Genomic DNA, 12,229 nt, shown 5'->3' with positions numbered 1-12,229 from the left:
TGTCAGAAATGTATATTTGTGAATGTTGAGATGTTATATTGGTTTCACTGGTAAAAATAAATAATTGAAATGGGTATATATTTGTTTTTTGTTAAGTTGCCTAATAATTATGCACAGTAATAGTCACCTGCACACACAGATATCCCCCTAAAATAGCTATAACTAAAAACAAACTAAAAACTACTTCCAAAACTATTCAGCTTTGATATTAATGAGTTTTTTGGGTTCATTGAGAACATGGTTGTTGTTCAATAATAAAATTAATCCTCAAAAATACAATTTGCCTAATAATTCTGCACTCCCTGTATATGAGGCAAGGAATGAGAAACAGGGGGAGACCACGAAGGAGGTCTTACCAGAGTTACTAACTTCCAGACATATTGAGAATGAACTACAAATTATAAATCTCTCTTCATTCAGGTTGAATTTAGCTCATATAGAAGTCCTTAAAAAAGGTCTGTCATTCAGTCCCACAAACAAATTAAACAAATTTGAATTAATCAAGTATTTTCACTTGTTTGCAAGGAAAATGGTTCTTCATCATACTATGTATCAAAAAAATTCAGAACAAACAAAAGATGAGGAAACTGTAAAGGTTTTGAGATTCCTTTTGGATTAAAATGAAGTCAGTGATCAATGTAGAAGTAAATGTCAGAAGTTTGAAACAAATTTAAGACCCAAATCTACCTACATGTCATCTATTGCACAAGTTCCAGCTGTTTCTTTGTTTGTAAAAGCGGTTGAAAAGGAAATAGTGAATCTACCAGATGAATGGATCTGGGCTGACAATCTAAATTACAAACAAAGACAAGCTCTTAAGGAATTGAGCACAGTAAAAAATTTAATTTTTAAGCTGGCTGATAAGGGAGGAAATTTGGTTCTTCTAGATGAGGCTTTCTACCTGAATGAAGTCAAGAGACAATTAAATGACAGATCCCAATATGAGAAATTACCTAGAAACCCCATTTTACAAATAAAGTCCAAGCTAAACAAAATACTTCAAGAGGCCAAAATGGATGGCCTTATTTCTCCTAAGGAATTCCAATTTATGTGTCCGGTGTGTCCAGTGATGCCTACATTTTATGTGATACCTAAGTTACATAAGAGCATGTCACACCCCCCTGGGACACCAATAGTCTCGGGGATTGGTAGCATCAGTGAACACATTGGAATATATGTTGATTATTTCCTTCATCCCTTTCTGCTTTCGCTCCCCTCATATGTTAAAGATACACCAGACCTAATAAGAAAATTAGATGATCTAACAGTCAAACCTGAGACAATTTTGGTATCTTTAGATGTTGAGAGTTTATACTCTTCTATACCTCATGAGATAGGGATTGATGCTTGTAAGCACTTCTTAGATACACAAGGGCCAGAAAGTGATAAACACACCACATTTGTAGTAAAATTGTTGCATTTTATTTTGGAAAATAATATTTTTCAGTTTGACAACTTAACCTACAGGCAGGTCAGGGGGACAGCCATGGGTGCAGTATGTGCGCCAACGTATGCATGTCTCCATTTAGGGGCATGGGAGTTGGATATCTTTGAACAATTCAGTGCTATATTCGACTCCCATGTGTCCCTGTGGATTAGATATGTGGATGACATTTTTATGCTGTGGGAGGGCCCATAGTGAAAAATATTTGCCCTTTCTAGACATTTGACATTTGGTGAATCACCTGCAGAAATTTGACCAGGAGGATTAGTGCTGCTGTCTAAAGTTGCCAGCAAGTTACCATTATGCTGGGTTTTAGAGGACGTCCAACAGTTGACCTTTGATGAGCACACCTGTCTAAGATCGATAAGGTTTATTAGAGGATGCCTTCACCTCGTTTTCCAACAGCTCACTCTATGATGAGCATACAGTAGCAGTTTTACGAATATAATAACCTTTGGAAGATATCAACTATACCTGGATCAGGTTGTATCACTTTTTGTGGTTTTCACGCATAATATGGAACAGTGTTTGCTACCCATAAATTACGCCATTTATTTGTCTAACTGAGTGACTACCAATACTGTGTAGTTCGGAGACATTTTTGGTCTCTGACCTTGCTGGATTAATTTTCAATATAGTCTGTGCACAGATTTGAAATATTTAACCTAAGATGCATTAAACAGGCAAGCTTGCATATTCTTTATTGCTTTTTCACCCACCGCAGTGGCAATTATTCTATGTGTGATAAGATGTCAAATGTTTGCTGTTATAAAGTTTTGTAAATAAACTAAATTGTTTTTGTAGTACCCGTGTGTATATGCTTATTTGTCTGAGAAATTTTACAGCCTTTTAACCGATTTCTTGGTCTACGGGGAATAAAAGAGTGCTGAAATCCCTCTCTTTTACAGTAACTCATCTAGTTAAACTGTTATTCTTTTCTTTATGATTTTGAATTTAGAATTATTTTAAGAGGGTCTGCACCACAACCTAAGTTTTGTAATATCCTACTAGGCTCATTATTAAATATATTTACTCCAGGTTATAAAATCCCTCCTTTTGTAAGTTCTATAACATAAGTAAGTAACATCTTATGTTATAAATCACATCACTTAATATGACCCTATATATATATATATATATATATATATATATATATATATATATATATATATATATATATATATATATATATATATATATATGGTCATATTAAGTGATGTGATTTATAACATAAGTAAGATGTGTTGTGTTTATTACATGAATGTTTAGAAGAGAAGTTTATCTGACATGATGACAATGAGAAAAAAAGCCACATATTTTTTTTATTATTTTTTTATTTTCAGTAATATGTAGAACTTAATGTTATATATTAAGACACTACAAACACTAATTCAGAATACTATAAAAGAACAGAGCTTGGTAGGAGGAGCGTCTGACGAAGCCACGGGTCAGCCCAGAAGTGGGAGGGGTGAAACGCTTCATCTTCCTAAAGTGCCTCTTCCTAAAGCGTGCTTACTACAAGGATGCTGTGCTGCAGTTTGGTTTATGGCTGGAGTCGAAATGTTTTGTTAATCTGTTGCACAGAAGCGGAGATTATACATACAGACCTCCTGAAACAAATATGTTGCTAGACATTTAGTTCTTCAGAGTTTGTTGGACCACATATGGTTCTAGTGGAAAAAGTTTATGCCGGATGAAACATTGAGGCTGTGGAGCGGTCCATGCTGTGTTTGCATGAAAATCAGAGCAAGGTTGCAAGGAAAGTCTCCCTCTAAGATACCAGTTTCTCCCAGATGCAAAAAGGTAAAAGAGGATAAGGCTTCACTTCTGTTATAGAAGGTGTAATCCCACCAGTGCATTGATAAGCGATTGGATATCCTAAGGAGGTATGACTTTTGGCAGCTATATTTAACAGCATCAATTACGGCTTAGGTCATTGGAAAAAGAACTTCACATTAAGGTTATTTGTCCTGGAGCGTGCGTTAGCATTAAGTGCTCAGGATTATAAGAGCAATAAGCTTTGTGACTTTGCTACATTTAGAGTGTGCAAGAGGCACTAAGAGCTCTTATGGAAACCAAGGACTGCTGTGTAGTTTGTTTAAATTATTTCCATTTGTGTCCACTTTTCTGGTTTAAATATAAAGAAATTTTCATTTTTATATATCATTGTGTCTATAGTACTATATATCAATTCACTTTGCAATTAAATATCAATTTTTGTGCAACTTTGGTCATACCTTGACCATGATTATCATATCATAGTTCTTTTCTATTTAAGTATTTAACTATATATATATATATATATATATATATATATATACATATATATATATATATATATATATATATATACACACCCACACCATAGGAGATCCGCACTCACTGGACTGTTTTAAAATTGGCTTTATTCAAGTGGTGACGTTTCAGGGAACACACTCCCCTTCTTCCCCTGAGTCCAGTTAATGCCTATGATGTATGCAACATTTATGTTCCTGTCCCCCTGGCATGCTGAAGTGGAGGTGAGAGTGTTTGTCCCTGTACATTCTGATATATATATATATAAAGGAGGTCTATAAATGCTAAAGATTCAAATTCTATTTGTACAAACTGCAATTTATAAGATGATCAGTCAATAAATATATCCGCTTTCCATTAACAGTGCACTTCGCAGTTAAAATATCAATACTTTACAGCAACCTAAAATTCAATAAAATTAATATTGATAACAAATAAATAAATACATAGATAAAATCACTCTCTTGTATACAGTGTTCTTAAAGAAAAGAAGCGGAGCTCCAGCCTCTGTGGGAAGAATAAGCTTGGGCAAAAGTCCCCAAAGACAGTCCAAGGTGCAAAAAGATCTGATTCCAATAATAGTGACAGTTGGTTGCTCAAAGAGTAGTAATTCTGTGTAGATTTCCTACTTACTGGAAGATACCTCAATCATCTGACATTCCTCTGATGAAGAAGACATAGAGAATTTTGACACGCCTTCGAAACGCGTAAGGATACGTTTGCTGAGGTTACACACACTACCTGGGCTGTTTAATATCGCACTCACCACTGTACATCATATCGGTTGATGAACTGGAGAATTTCTAAGTAAAGTGCATATACCATGTTTTACTGATACCTCATATGTGATTGAGGTCACACATTGTAAGCAAGTTTTACTATAGATTTAATACAATGAAGTTATTTTGTATCTAAACGGTGTTGCACTATTTGGTGTGTGCTTTGTTCCCCTTTATAAATCCTCTGGTTCCCAGTGACGTGGAAAGAGAGGAGGGGGTGGATCGAAACCAGGTAGCATTGAAGCAGAATCACAGACCAGTTGGTGAGCTTATTGATTGTTTATATATGGAGCCCTTACCTCATATGGTTTAGGTAACTTCCAGTAAGTAGGAAATCTACACGGAATTACTACTTTTTGAGCACACCAACTATCACTATTATTGGAATCAGGTCTTTTTGCACCTTGGACTTTCTTTGGGGACTTTTGCACAAGCTTCTTATTCCCACAGACGCTGGAGTTCTGCTTCTTTTCTTTAAGAACACTGTATACAAGAGAGTGGTTTCATTTGATCTATTTATTTATTTATTGTTATCAATGTTAATTTTATTGAATTTTAGGTTGCTGTAAAGTATTGATATTTTAATTGTGAAGTGCACTGTTAAAGGGACATTAAACACTGAGATGGTAATATAAAATGATAAATTGTATATAATAAAACAACTCTGCAATATACTTTCATTATTTATTTTGTCCTCTATGCCTGTAATTCCATTCTTAAATTGTGAGCTTTTCAGTTCCTGTTAGAAATGGAAGTGCAGAACTGTGTTAAATCCAGCACAACCATTGGCTGCACACTCTAGTGACCTATTTATAACTGACCCTAATTGGCCACAGCAGAGAAGGTAACACAAGTTACAACATGGCAGCTCCCAGTGTTTTATAGACACTAAAACTTTACACTTATTTTGTCACTTTTAAAACAACTAATGAAACTTTAAAAAAATACATCTATATGTTAGTCATGGACTAATCTTTTCTTTGAATGCATCATTCTATCTAGCATGTATTTAGTGTTTAATGTCCCTTTAATGGGAAAGCGGATTTATTTATTGACTGATCATCTTATAAATTGTAGTTTGTAGAAATTGAATCTTTAGCATTTATAGACCTCTTTAATTTTATTTCTGTGGTTATTTTCCTCTCTTCTTACCCACATTCTTTTTCCTATTTTGCAGTAGGTTTGCAGAGACGGGGGCCTATGTACATCTAGTGTTTGGTTTTTGGGCAGCAGAAATAGATTTTGGAGTGTTTATATTTGGTAACAGGGTTGTAAAATTACTAAACACTGATTTTCTGTTCTTTCAACTCTCTCTCTCTCTCTCTCTCTCTCTCTCTCTCTACAGGGAGTGCAGAATTATTAGGCAAATGAGTATTTTGACCACATCATCCTCTTTATGCATGTTGTCTTACTCCAAGCTGTATAGGCTCGAAAGCCTACTACCAATTAAGCATATTAGGTGATGTGCATCTCTGTAATGAGAAGGGGTGTGGTCTAATGACATCAACACCCTATATCAGGTGTGCATAATTATTAGGCAACTTCCTTTCCTTTGGCAAAATTGGTCAAAAGAAGGACTTGACAGGCTCAGAAAAGTCAAAAATAGTGAGATATCTTGCAGAGGGATGCAGCACTCTTAAAATTGCAAAGCTTCTGAAGCTTGATCATCGAACAATCAAGCGTTTCATTCAAAATAGTCAACAGGGTCGCAACAAGCGTGTGGAAAAACCAAGGCGCAAAATAACTGCCCATGAACTGAGAAAAGTCAAGCATGCAGCTGCCAAGATGCCACTTGCCACCAGTTTGGCCATATTTCAGAGCTGCAACATCACTGGAGTGTTCAAAAGTACAAGGTGTGCAATACTCAGAGACATGGCCAAGGTAAGAAAGGCTAAAAGACGACCACCACTGAACAAGACACACAAGCTGAAACGTCAAGACTGGGCCAAGAAATATCTCAAGACTGATTTTTCTAAGGTTTTATGGACTGATGAAATGAGAGTGAGTCTTGATGGGCCAGATGGATGGGCCCGTGGCTGGATTGGTAAAGGGCATAGAGCTCCAGTCCGACTCAGACGCCAGCAAGATGGAGGTGGAGTACTGGTTTGGGCTGGTATCATCAAAGATGAGCTTGTGGGGCCTTTTCGGGTTGAGGATGGAGTCAAGCTCAACTTCCAGTCCTACTGCCAGTTTCTGTAAGACACCTTCTTCAAGCAGTGGTACAGGAAGAAGTCTGCATCCTTCAAGAAAAACATGATTTTCATGCAGGACAATGCTCCATCACACGCGTCCAAGTACTCCACAGCATGGCTGGCAAGAAAGGGTATAAAAGAAGAAAATCTAATGACATGGCCTCCTTGTTCACCTGATCTGAACCCCATTGAGAACCTGTGGTCCATCATCAAATGTGAGATTTACAAGGAGGGAAAACAGTACACCTCTCTGAACAGTGTCTGGGAGGCTGTGGTTGCTGCTGCACGCAATGTTGATGGTGAACAGATCAAAACACTGACAGAATCCATGGATGGCAGGCTTTTGAGTGTCCTTGCAAAGAAAGGTGGCTATATTGGTCACTGATTTGTTTTTGTTTTGTTTTTGAATGTCAGAAATGTATATTTGTGAATGTTGAGATGTTATATTGGTTTCACTGGTAAAAATAAATAATTGAAATGGGTATATATTTGTTTTTTGTTAAGTTGCCTAATAATTATGCACAGTAATAGTCACCTGCACACACAGATATCCCCCTAAAATAGCTAAAACTAAAAACAAACTAAAAACTACTTCCAAAAATATTCAGCTTTGATATTAATGAGTTTTTTGGGTTCATTGAGAACATGGTTGTTCAATAATAAAATTAATCCTCAAAAATACAACTTGCCTAATAATTCTGCACTCCCTATATATATATATATATATATATATATATATATATATATATATATATATTTTATATATTGTATGTTATGAATGGTTATGTTAATTGTCTTTTCAGTTGTGGATTCAAAGAGTTAAATACTTTGTTCAGGAGGTTGTCACCCTTTTTATTTTATATCACTTAATGAGTTTAACTGTGTCATAAGTTGCTTTAGATCTGCTATAGTAGGGCATTTTTATTGGATCCATCTCTGAGTAAAAACTTTCCTTGCTATAGATCATGTTTTTTTGAATTTTGAATCCTACCTTAAAGGGATAGTCTTCTTGAAAAGTTTTATTGTTTAAAAAGATAGATAATCCCTTTATCAACCATTCCCAAGTTTTGCATAACCAACACTGTTATATTAATACTTGTTTTACCTCTGTGATTATTTGTATCTAAGCTTCTGCAGACCCTTATCTCAGTGCTTTTAACAGACTTGCATTTTAGCCAATCAGTGCTGACTGATAAATAACTCCACAGGAGTGAGCACAGTGTTATATATAAGGCACACATGAAATAGCAGTGTCTAACTGTGAAAAACTTTTTGAGTTATCTTGGAGTTAGTAAGCATTTAATTTTCACTTACAGACACCTTTTCCCTTAAAAAATAATTACTTTTAACCACTAAATCTTCCATTTGAAAGATTAGGTGATTAGGTCTTGCGGATGTCTCCCCTCCATTTACATATACAATTATACCTGGAAGTGTGGGCTGTGGTGTGTGTGTGTGTGGGCTGTGGTGTGTGGGTGTGTGTGTGTGTGTGGGCTGTGGTGTGTGTGTGTGTGTGTGTGTGTGTGTGTGTGTGGGCTGTGGTGTGTGGGCTGTGGTATGTGTGTGTGTGGGCTGTGGTGTGTGTGTGTGCTGTGGTGTGTGTGTGTGTGTGTGGGCTGTGGTATGTGTGTGTGTGGGGGCTGTAGTGTGTGTGTGTGGGCTGTGGTGTGTGTGTGGGGGGGTGTGGGCTGTGGTGTGTGTGTGGGGGCTGTGGTGTGTGTGTGTGTGTGTGTGTGGGCTGTGGTGTGTGTGTGGGCTGTGGTGTGTGTGTGTGTGTGTGTGTGTGTGTGTGGGCTGTGGTGTGTGTGTGTGTGTGTGTGTGTGTGTGGGCTGTGGTGTGTGTGTGTGTGGGCTGTGGTGTGTGTGGTGTGTGTGTGTGGGCTGTGGTATGTGTGTGTGTGCTGTGGTATGTGTGTGTGTGTGGGGGGGCTGTGGTATGTGTGTGGGGTGTGTGTGTGTGTGGGGGGGCTGTGGTGTGTGTGTGTGTGGGGGGGGGCTGTGGTATGTGTGTGGGGTGTGTGTGTGGTGTGTGTGTGGGCTGTGGTGTATGTGTGTGGGCTGTGGTGTGTGTGTGTGGGCTGTGGTGTGTGTGTGTGTGTGTACACCTGTGTTTGTGTCTGACACACAGTGTGTGGATGTATGTGTATATAAGTATCTCTGTGTGTATTATATCTGTGTGTTTGTGTGGGCACAGGTGTACACACACCCACACACACCACAGCCCACACACACACCACAGCCCCCTCACACACACACACACCACACACCACAGCCCACACACACCACAGCCCACACACCCACACACACACCACAGCCCACACACCCACACACCCACCACAGCCCACACACCCACACACCCACCACAGCCCACACACCCACACCACAGCCCACACACCCACACCACAGCCCACACACCCACACCACAGCCCACACACCCACACCACAGCCCACACACACACCCACACCACAGCCCACACACACACACACACCACAGCCCCCTCACACACACACACACCACACACCACAGCCCACACACACCACAGCCCACACACCCACACACACACCACAGCCCACACACCCACACACCCACACACCCACCACAGCCCACACACCCACACCACAGCCCACACACCCACACCACAGCCCACACACCCACACCACAGCCCACACACCCACACCACAGCCCACACACACACCCACACCACAGCCCACACACACACACACACCACAGCCCACACACACACACACACCACAGCCCACACACACACACACCACAGCCCACACACACACACACCACAGCCCACACACACACACACCACAGCCCACACACACACCACAGCCCACACACACACACACACCACAGCCCACACACACACACACACACCACAGCCCACACACACACACACACACACCACAGCCCACACACACACACACACACACCACAGCCCACACACACACACACACCACAGCCCACACACACACTTCCAGGTATAATTGTATATGTAAATGGAGGGGAGACATCCGCAAGACCTAATCACCTAATCTTTCAAATGGAAGATTTAGTGGTTAAAAGTAATTATTTTTTAAGGGAAAAGGTGTCTGTAAGTGAAAATTAAATGCTTACTAACTCCAAGATGACTCATGTGAGAAAAGACAGACCCTTTTTCAAAATTGGGTATTATTTTGGACAGTATAACTAGGGGGATCATGCAGTCACAGCGATTGTGTGGCTTAAGATATATACTGTATGAATTTTTGAAGGTGGTCTCTAAATATTCAGCTAAAAAAATTGATTTTTTTTAGAGACCCAAAAAAGCCCTTATGTAGAAAAAGAAGATAGACCCTATTTCAAATTCAAGTACTACTAGGTATTATAGTCAGATGATCATTGAGGTAATTAGTGATCACCTGGCTAAAAAATATATATACTTGTCTGTTTGTGTAGAGGCCCTTTTTGTTGTAGCATTATGACCATCATTATATATATATAATAATAATAATAATAATAATAATAATAATAATTGTGGAGTTTTCCAGAAAAGTTTAAATCTAAGCTGCAATCAAAAGCTCAAAACTGCAGCATATCCTGGTATATATCAGATACCCCTAGAGAGCATTTGTCAGCTCATGCACACTCATCAGGACTAGCAGCATATCGTGGTATATATCAGATACCCCTAGAGAGCATTTGTCAGCTCATGCACACTCATCAGGACTAGCAGCATATCGTGGTATATATCAGATACCCCTATAAAGCATTTGTCAGCTCATGCACACTCATCAGGACTAGCAGCATATCGTGGTATATATCAGATACCCCTAGAGAGCATTTGTCAGCTCATGCACACTCATCAGTACTAGCAGCATATCCTGGTATATATCAGATACCCCTATAAAGCATTTGTCAGCTCATGCACACTCATCAGTACTAGCAGCATATCCTGGTATATATCAGATACCCCTATAAAGCATTTGTCAGCTCATGCACACTCATCAGTACTAGCAGCATATCCTGGTATATATCAGATGCCCCTATAAAGCATTTGTCAGCTCATGCACACTCATCAGTACTAGCAGCATATCGTGGTATATATCAGATGCCCCTATAAAGCATTTGTCAGCTCATGCACACTCATCAGTACTAGCAGCATATCCTGGTATATATCAGATGCCCCTATAAAGCATTTGTCAGCTCATGCACACTCATCAGTACTAGCAGCATATCGTGGTATATATCAGATACCCCTATAAAGCATTTGTCAGCTCATGCACACTCATCAGTACTAGCAGCATATCCTGGTATATATCAGATACCCCTAGAGAGCATTTGTCAGCTCATGCACACTCATCAGTACTAGCAGCATATCCTGGTATATATCAGATACCCCTATAAAGCATTTGTCAGCTCATGCACACTGATCAGGACTAGCAGCATATCCTGGTATATATCAGATACCCCTAGAGAGCATTTGTCAGCTCATGCACACTCATCAGTACTAGCAGCATATCCTGGTATATATCAGATAACCCTAGAGAGCATTTGTCAGCTCATGCACACTCATCAGTACTAGCAGCATATCCTGGTATATATCAGATACCCCTAGAGAGCATTTGTCAGCTCATGCACACTCATCAGTACTAGCAGCATATCGTGGTATATATCAGATACCCCTATAAAGCATTTGTCAGCTCATGCACACTCATCAGGACTAGCAGCATATCCTGGTATATATCAGATACCCCTAGAGAGCATTTGTCAGCTCATGCACACTCATCAGGACTAGCAGCATATCCTGGTATATATCAGATACCCCTAGAGAGCATTTGTCAGCTCATGCACACTCATCAGGACTAGCAGCATATCTAATCCTGGTATATATCAGATACCCCTATAAAGCATTTGTCAGCTCATGCACACTGATCAGGACTAGCAGCATATCCTGGTATATATCAGATACCCCTAGAGAGCATGTGTCAGCTCATGCACACTCATCAGGACTAGCAGCATATCCTGGTATATATCAGATACCCCTATAAAGCATTTGTCAGCTCATGCACACTGATCAGGACTAGCAGCATATCCTGGTATATATCAGATACCCCTATAAAGCATTTGTCAGCTCATGCACACTCATCAGTACTAGCAGCATATCCTGGTATATATCAGATACCCCTAGAGAGCATTTGTCAGCTCATGCACACTGATCAGGACTAGCAGCATATCCTGGTATATATCAGATACCCCTATAAAGCATTTGTCAGCTCATGCACACTCATCAGTACTAGCAGCATATCCTGGTATATATCAGATACCCCTAGAGAGCATTTGTCAGCTCATGCACACTCATCAGTACTAGCAGCATATCCTGGTATATATCAGATACCCCTAGAGAGCATTTGTCAGCTCATGCACACTCATCAGTACTAGCAGCATATCCTGGTATATATCAGATACCCCTATAAAGCATTTGTCAGCTCATGCACACTGATCAGGACTAGCAGCATATCCTGGTATATAT

Source organism: Bombina bombina, chromosome 6, assembly GCF_027579735.1.
Source record: "Bombina bombina isolate aBomBom1 chromosome 6, aBomBom1.pri, whole genome shotgun sequence".
NCBI lineage: Eukaryota > Metazoa > Chordata > Amphibia > Anura > Bombinatoridae > Bombina > Bombina bombina.
Note: the sequence above shows the minus strand (reverse complement) of the source record.